The sequence below is a fragment of the Harmonia axyridis genome, chromosome X (genome assembly GCF_914767665.1).
Source record: "Harmonia axyridis chromosome X, icHarAxyr1.1, whole genome shotgun sequence".
In the NCBI taxonomy this organism is placed as follows: domain Eukaryota; kingdom Metazoa; phylum Arthropoda; class Insecta; order Coleoptera; family Coccinellidae; genus Harmonia; species Harmonia axyridis.
This window is the reverse complement of record NC_059508.1, coordinates 34,714,906-34,722,405: the sequence shown is the minus strand read 5'-3', so window position 1 is coordinate 34,722,405 and position 7,500 is coordinate 34,714,906. Positions and strand designations below refer to the sequence as shown.

The 7,500-nt window shown below is 42.8% G+C and overlaps 2 non-coding genes across 2 annotated transcripts in view; one reads left to right on the top strand and one right to left on the bottom strand.

Moving 5' to 3' along the window:
• LOC123687701 overlaps window positions 1-152 on the bottom strand; it is a 1,906-nt gene extending 1,754 nt beyond the window's left edge. The window contains exon 1 of the ribosomal RNA XR_006749412.1: window positions 1-152. This exon is cut by the window's left edge and continues 1,754 nt beyond it. This is a non-coding gene — a ribosomal RNA (small subunit ribosomal RNA).
• A 3,635-nt stretch (window positions 153-3,787) lies between these two features.
• Window positions 3,788-3,906, top strand: LOC123688285. The gene has a single exon (XR_006749814.1). It is a non-coding gene; the product is annotated as a 5S ribosomal RNA (ribosomal RNA).
• The last annotated feature ends 3,594 nt before the right edge of the window (window positions 3,907-7,500 follow it).

Sequence of the window (7,500 nt, the reverse complement as noted above, 5' to 3'; positions counted from 1 at the left end):
CACAGTTATCCAAGTAAATGTGGGTACGATCTAAGGAACCATAACTGATTTAATGAGCCTTTCGCGGTTTCACCTTAATTTGGCTTGTACTGAGACATGCATGGCTTAATCTTTGAGACAAGCATATGACTACTGGCAGGATCAACCAGGGAACTGCGTGCTTATACGATCGGTCCACGAGATTGCCGGTATGGCCAAACCCGTTCGCCTCTCGTCATGTGGCACTAGCCATGTCGATTGACTTCGACTAGCGCCGCACATCAGTAAGTGCAAGTCCTCGACGAAACGACGTAACAGCCCCCAGTCAGCATGAGACTCAAGCTATATATACATCATCATCATCTCGGACAAAACACCGATCAAAAATGAGAAAGTTTCTAGAAACAATCCCTCGCCAAGGCGTCCATATATAATACGAACCCCCGGCTATCAACTAATTTCTTATACACATTCCATCTCGACCCTTCGCTATACATGTGAATATAACGACACGGTGATTCGAGATTCAACAATATTTGTCGCTCGGAACGAATTGAGTGGTTGCAAATTTTTTGTGAACATAACCCGCAACGGGCAGAGGATCACGATTTTAAGGTTGGTCGCTTAAAGGCCATTCGACTACAAAGAGACGAAGCGGACCGCGACCTCGCTGCATGAGGTTGACGAAAGCGACCCAAGATGCGAAAGCCGAAACCAACACACCTTGCCAGTACCCAAACGCCGAGGTCGGATTCGGGTCTACCACTTACCAACTGAATATCATCCTAAAAAGAACTCCAAACAGTCTAGGACAGGACCCATTCTCCACCCCTTCTATATATGTCAGGAGAACCCCGGATTCCCCTCCAGACACGATTTAGCAAACTTTTCCCGATCGATCCGACCCACCGAGGCCGTTTCGACCGTTCGCCGCGCCTACTAGAGCTGATTTCTTCGGACTCCGATCAGAAAATCCGCCGATGCATGTCGTTAACACCTAGTCCGCCTCGTCCGATCGATCGAGGCCGTTTCGACCGTTCGCCGCGCCTACTAGAGCTGATTTCTTCGGACTCCGATCAGAAAATCCGCCGATGCATGTCGTTAACACCTAGTCCGCCTCGTCCGATCGATCTAGGCCGTCTCGAACCACCCATCGCGCATCGAAAGTCGCATCTCTCGAACTCCGATCCGGAAATCGGCCGATGCATCACGTTAACTATTTCTTATATATCTAATATAATATACATGGAGACGGTAAGAATTCTTTTAATCGAAGATATACATATACTTCTCATCAATATCCAAAAGCTTATCGAAAAATAAATTACTCAACTTTTACGTGAAGAATCGTTCACCCAAACCTTATCCCCTATATATGTCAGGAGAACCCAAGGTTCCCCTCCAGACACGATTTAGCAAACTTTTCCCGATCGATCCGACCCACCGAGGCCGTCTCGACCGTCCGCTGCGCCTACTAGGGCCGATTTCTTCGGACTCCGATCAGAAAATCCGCCGATGCATGTCGTTAACACCTAGTCCGCCTCGTCCGATCTATCTAAACAGTCTCGACGCACCCAACACTCTTTCAAAGTCGGATTACTCGGACTCAATCTGAAAATGGACCGATGCATGACGTCAACACTTAGCCCGCCTCGTCTGATCTATCTAAGCCATCTCGACCCACCCAACACGCCTTCCAAGTCGGATCACTCGGACTTCGATCTGAAAATCTCCGGACTCATTTTTATGAATATCCCCAGTCAGTAAGAACGTTATTTCGCCAATATATACCAACAATAAACCATATTCCAATAGCTGAACCAAAAATATAATTCCCGATCCAAACGTTCTGCATCGCCCAACGCGACCACCTTCCCTATATATGTCAGGAGAGCACAGGGTTCCCCTCCAGACAACACTTACGCTCTATCCCCGACTCTCGGTCGATCGATAGGCCAGGTCAGCGGTGTCTGTTTCGGCCGAAGCTCGGACTTTGGTCAAAATGTTCCGATACAAAATTTGAACCAAGATAGATACAGATATGATTCCTTCTTAAATATACGTTGATTATCGAACAGAATATGGTAAATATTTTGCGATGACCGAGGATTTCATGAATTTTTTTTTTTTTTCGAAAAAATTTTCTATTATCGGAATTTCCTCAAATTTCATTTGGTTGCCTCCTAATGCTTATTAAAAATGATAACCAACAATCAGAATCATTATTTATCATTTATTTCAATTTTTATAATGAAAAACGTTCACGTCCTTTCGCGCCTCTCGATCGTCGTTTACGTGATGCATCGGTCAGCCCTAGTTTACGTGGTGCATCGGTAAGATCGAGTTCACGTTCTGCATCGGTCTGCCCGAGTTTACGTGGTGCATCGGTAAGATCGAGATTACGTGGTGCATCGGTAAGATCGAGTTCACGTTCTGCATCGGTCTGCCTGAGTTTACGTGGTGCATCGGTATGATCGAGTTTACGTTCTGCATCGGTGTGATCTAGTTTACGTTGTGCATCGGTAAGATCGAGATTACGTGAAGCATCGGTATGATCGAGTTTACGTTCTGCATCGGTCTGGACTCTGAGATATATTTTCGACGTGAAAATGTTCCGATACAACTTTTGAACCAGGATAGTTAGAGAGATGATTTTTTCTGGGATGTACGTTGATTGGGGAATGGATTGTGGAAAATAACTTGCCATGACCGAGGTGTTCTCGAATTTTTTTTTTTTTTCGAAAAATATTTTCTGATTTTGGATTTCACTCAAATTTGATTTCGTTGCCTTCTAATGTGTTCTAAAAGAGTAAATCAGTAATCAGAATCGAAAAATATTTTTCGGATTTTTTTTTTTTTGAAAAAAAATTTTCTGATTTTGGAATTTCCTCAAATTTGATTTGGTTGCCTTCTAATGTGTTTTTAAAGCGTAAATCAGTAATCAGAATCAATATTCATTGTCGACTTTAATTTTTATAAGGAAAAATGTTCACGTCCTTAAACGCCTCCCCATCATTAGCCCGAGTCCAAGTCGATGTCAGTCCCGAGCGGACGGTGTCAGATACTACCTATCGCCCCGGTCTGGACTTGGCGAGGTATTTCGACGTGAAATGTTCCGATACAACTTTTGAACCAGGATAGTTAGAGAGATGATTTCTTCTATGTTGTACGTTGATTGTGGAATGGATTGTGGGAAATAACTTGCCATGACCCAGGTGTTCTTGAATTTTTTTTTTTTTCGAAAAAAATTTTCTGATCTTGAAATTTCCTCAAATCTGATTGCGTTGCCTTCTAATGTGTACTAAAAGAGTAAATCAGTAATCAGAATCAATATTCATTGTCGACTTTAATTTTTATAAGGAAAAATGTTCACGTCCTTAAACGCCTCTCCATCGTTACCCCGACTCCAAGACGATGTTAGACCGGAGCGGACGGTGTCAAATGCGACCGATCTCCCCGGTCTGGACTTAGCGAGATATTCCGACGTGAAATGTTCCGATACAAAAATTTAACTGTGATAGTTAGAGAGATGGTTCCTTTTGTGATGTACGTTGATTGTGTAATAGAATATGGAAATAAACTTGAGATGACCGAGGTCTTCTGGGATTTTTTTTTTTTTTCGAAAAATATTTTTCGATTTCGGAAATCCCTCAAATTTCATTGAGATATGTCCTAATGTGTTCTTAAAACTTAAATCAACAATCAGAATTAATATCCAAAAGTTATTTCATTTTTTATAAGGAAAAACGTTCACGTCCTTTCCGCTCCCAAAAAGTGAGATATCATAGAAAATATCGCTATATTTGTTGTTTACGGCCATACCACGCTGAAATTGCCAGTTCTCGTCAGAACACTGAAGCCAAGCAGCGTCGGGCGCGGTTAGTACTTGGATGGGTGACCGCTTGGGAACACCGCGTGCTGTAAGCTTTTTTTTTACGTTCTGCATCGGTCTGCCGAGATAACGTGGTGCATCGGTATGATCGAGTTTACGTTCTGCATCGGTAAGATCGAGATTACGTGATGCATCGGTAAGATTGAGATTACGTGGTGCATCGGTAAGATCGAGTTTACGTGGTGCATCGGTAAGATCCAATTCACGTTCTGCATCGGTAAGATCCAGTTCACGTGGTGCATCGGTAAGATCGAGATTACGTGGTGCATCGGTAAGATCGAGTTTACGTGGTGCATCGGTAAGATCCAATTCACGTTCTGCATCCGTAAGATCCAGTTCACGTGGTGCATCGGTAAGATTGAGATTACGTGGTGCATCGGTAAGATCGAGTTTACGTGGTGCATCGGTAAGATCCAATTCACGTTCTGCATCGGTAAGATCCAGTTCACGTGGTGCATCGGTAAGATTGAGATTACGTGGTGCATCGGTAAGATCGAGTTTACGTGGTGCATCGGTAAGATCCAATTCACGTTCTGCATCGGTAAGATCCAGTTCACGTGGTGCATCGGTAAGATCGAGATTACGTGGTGCATCGGTAAGATCGAGTTTACGTGGTGCATCGGTAAGATCCAATTCACGTTCTGCATCGGTAAGATCCAGTTCACGTGGTGCATCGGTAAGATTGAGATTACGTGGTGCATCGGTAAGATCCAGTTCACGTGGTGCATCGGTAAGATGGAGATTACGTGGTGCATCGGTAAGATCGAGATTACGTGGTGCATCGGTAAGATCTACTTTACGTTCTGCATCGGTCTGCCCTTGTTTACGTGGTGCATCGGTAAGATCGAGATTACGTGAAGCATCGGTATGATCGAGTTTACGTTCTGCATCGGTCTGCCCGATATTACGTGGTGCATCGGTCTGCCCTAGTTTACGTGGTGCATCGGTTTGGACTTAGAGATATATTTTCGACGTGAAAATGTTCCGATACAACTTTTGAACCAGGATAGTTAGAGAGATGATTTTTTCTGGGATGTACGTGGATCGGGGAATGGATTGTGGGAAATAACTTGCCATGACCGAGGTGTCCTCGAATTTTTTTTTTTTTCGAAAAAAATTTTCTGATTGTGGAATTTTCTCAAATTTGATTTGGTTGCCTCCTAATGTGTTCTAAAAGAGTAAATCAGTAATCGGAATCGAAAAATATTTTTCGGATTTTTTTTTTTTTCGAAAAAAATTTTCTGATCGTGGAATTTCCTCAAATTCGATTTGGTTGCCTTCTAATGTGTTTTTAAAGCGTAAATCAGTAATCAGAATCAATATTCATTGTCGACTTTAATTTTTATAAGGAAAAATGTTCACGTCCTTAAACGCCTCCCCATCATCAGCCCGAGTCCAAGTCGATGTCAGTCCCGAGCGGACGGTGTCAGATACTACCTATCGCCGAGGTCTGGACTTGGCGAGATATTACGACGTGAAATGTTCCGATACAACTTTTGAACCAGGATAGTTAGAGAGATGATTTCTTCTATGTTGTACGTTGATTGTGGAATGAAATACGGAAAATAACTCGCCATGACCGAGGTGATTACGATTTTTTTTTTTTTTCGAAAAAAATTTTCTGATCGTGGAATTTTCTCAAATTTGATTTGGTTGCCTCCTTATATGTTCTAGTAGCGATAATCAACAATCAGAATCAAAATCCATGGTCGGGTTTGATTTTTATAAGGAAAAATGTTCACGTCCTTTTTTACAACCCCGACTCATTGACGATGTTAGAACCGAGCCGGCGGTGTCAGATACGACCGATCGCCCCGGTCCCGATCGTCATTTACGTTGTGCATCGGTCTGCCCGAGATTACGTGGTGCATCGGTATGATCGAGTTTACGTGGTGCATCGGTAAGATCCAATTCACGTTCTGCATCGGTAAGATCCAATTCACGTTCTGCATCGGTAAGATCCAGTTCACGTGGTGCATCGGTAAGATGGAGATTACGTGGTGCATCGGTAAGATCGAGATTACGTGGTGCATCGGTAAGATCTACTTTACGTTCTGCATCGGTCTGCCCTTGTTTACGTGGTGCATCGGTAAGATCGAGATTACGTGAAGCATCGGTATGATCGAGTTTACGTTCTGCATCGGTCTGCCCGATATTACGTGGTGCATCGGTCTGCCCTAGTTTACGTGGTGCATCGGTTTGGACTTAGAGATATATTTTCGACGTGAAAATGTTCCGATACAACTTTTGAACCAGGATAGTTAGAGAGATGATTTTTTCTGGGATGTACGTGGATCGGGGAATGGATTGTGGGAAATAACTTGCCATGACCGAGGTGTCCTCGAATTTTTTTTTTTTTCGAAAAAAATTTTCTGATTGTGGAATTTTCTCAAATTTGATTTGGTTGCCTCCTAATGTGTTCTAAAAGAGTAAATCAGTAATCGGAATCGAAAAATATTTTTCGGATTTTTTTTTTTTTCGAAAAAAATTTTCTGATCGTGGAATTTCCTCAAATTCGATTTGGTTGCCTTCTAATGTGTTTTTAAAGCGTAAATCAGTAATCAGAATCAATATTCATTGTCGACTTTAATTTTTATAAGGAAAAATGTTCACGTCCTTAAACGCCTCCCCATCATCAGCCCGAGTCCAAGTCGATGTCAGTCCCGAGCGGACGGTGTCAGATACTACCTATCGCCGAGGTCTGGACTTGGCGAGATATTACGACGTGAAATGTTCCGATACAACTTTTGAACCAGGATAGTTAGAGAGATGATTTCTTCTATGTTGTACGTTGATTGTGGAATGAAATACGGAAAATAACTCGCCATGACCGAGGTGATTACGATTTTTTTTTTTTTTCGAAAAAAATTTTCTGATCGTGGAATTTTCTCAAATTTGATTTGGTTGCCTCCTTATATGTTCTAGTAGCGATAATCAACAATCAGAATCAAAATCCATGGTCGGGTTTGATTTTTATAAGGAAAAATGTTCACGTCCTTTTTTACAACCCCGACTCATTGACGATGTTAGAACCGAGCCGGCGGTGTCAGATACGACCGATCGCCCCGGTCCCGATCGTCATTTACGTTGTGCATCGGTCTGCCCGAGATTACGTGGTGCATCGGTATGATCGAGTTTACGTGGTGCATCGGTAAGATCCAATTCACGTTCTGCATCGGTAAGATCCAATTCACGTTCTGCATCGGTAAGATCCAGTTCACGTGGTGCATCGGTAAGATGGAGATTACGTGGTGCATCGGTAAGATCGAGATTACGTGGTGCATCGGTAAGATCTACTTTACGTTCTGCATCGGTCTGCCCTTGTTTACGTGGTGCATCGGTAAGATCGAGATTACGTGAAGCATCGGTATGATCGAGTTTACGTTCTGCATCGGTCTGCCCGATATTACGTGGTGCATCGGTCTGCCCTAGTTTACGTGGTGCATCGGTTTGGACTTAGAGATATATTTTCGACGTGAAAATGTTCCGATACAACTTTTGAACCAGGATAGTTAGAGAGATGATTTTTTCTGGGATGTACGTGGATCGGGGAATGGATTGTGGGAAATAACTTGCCATGACCGAGGTGTCCTCGAATTTTTTTTTTTTTCGAAAAAAATTTTCTGATT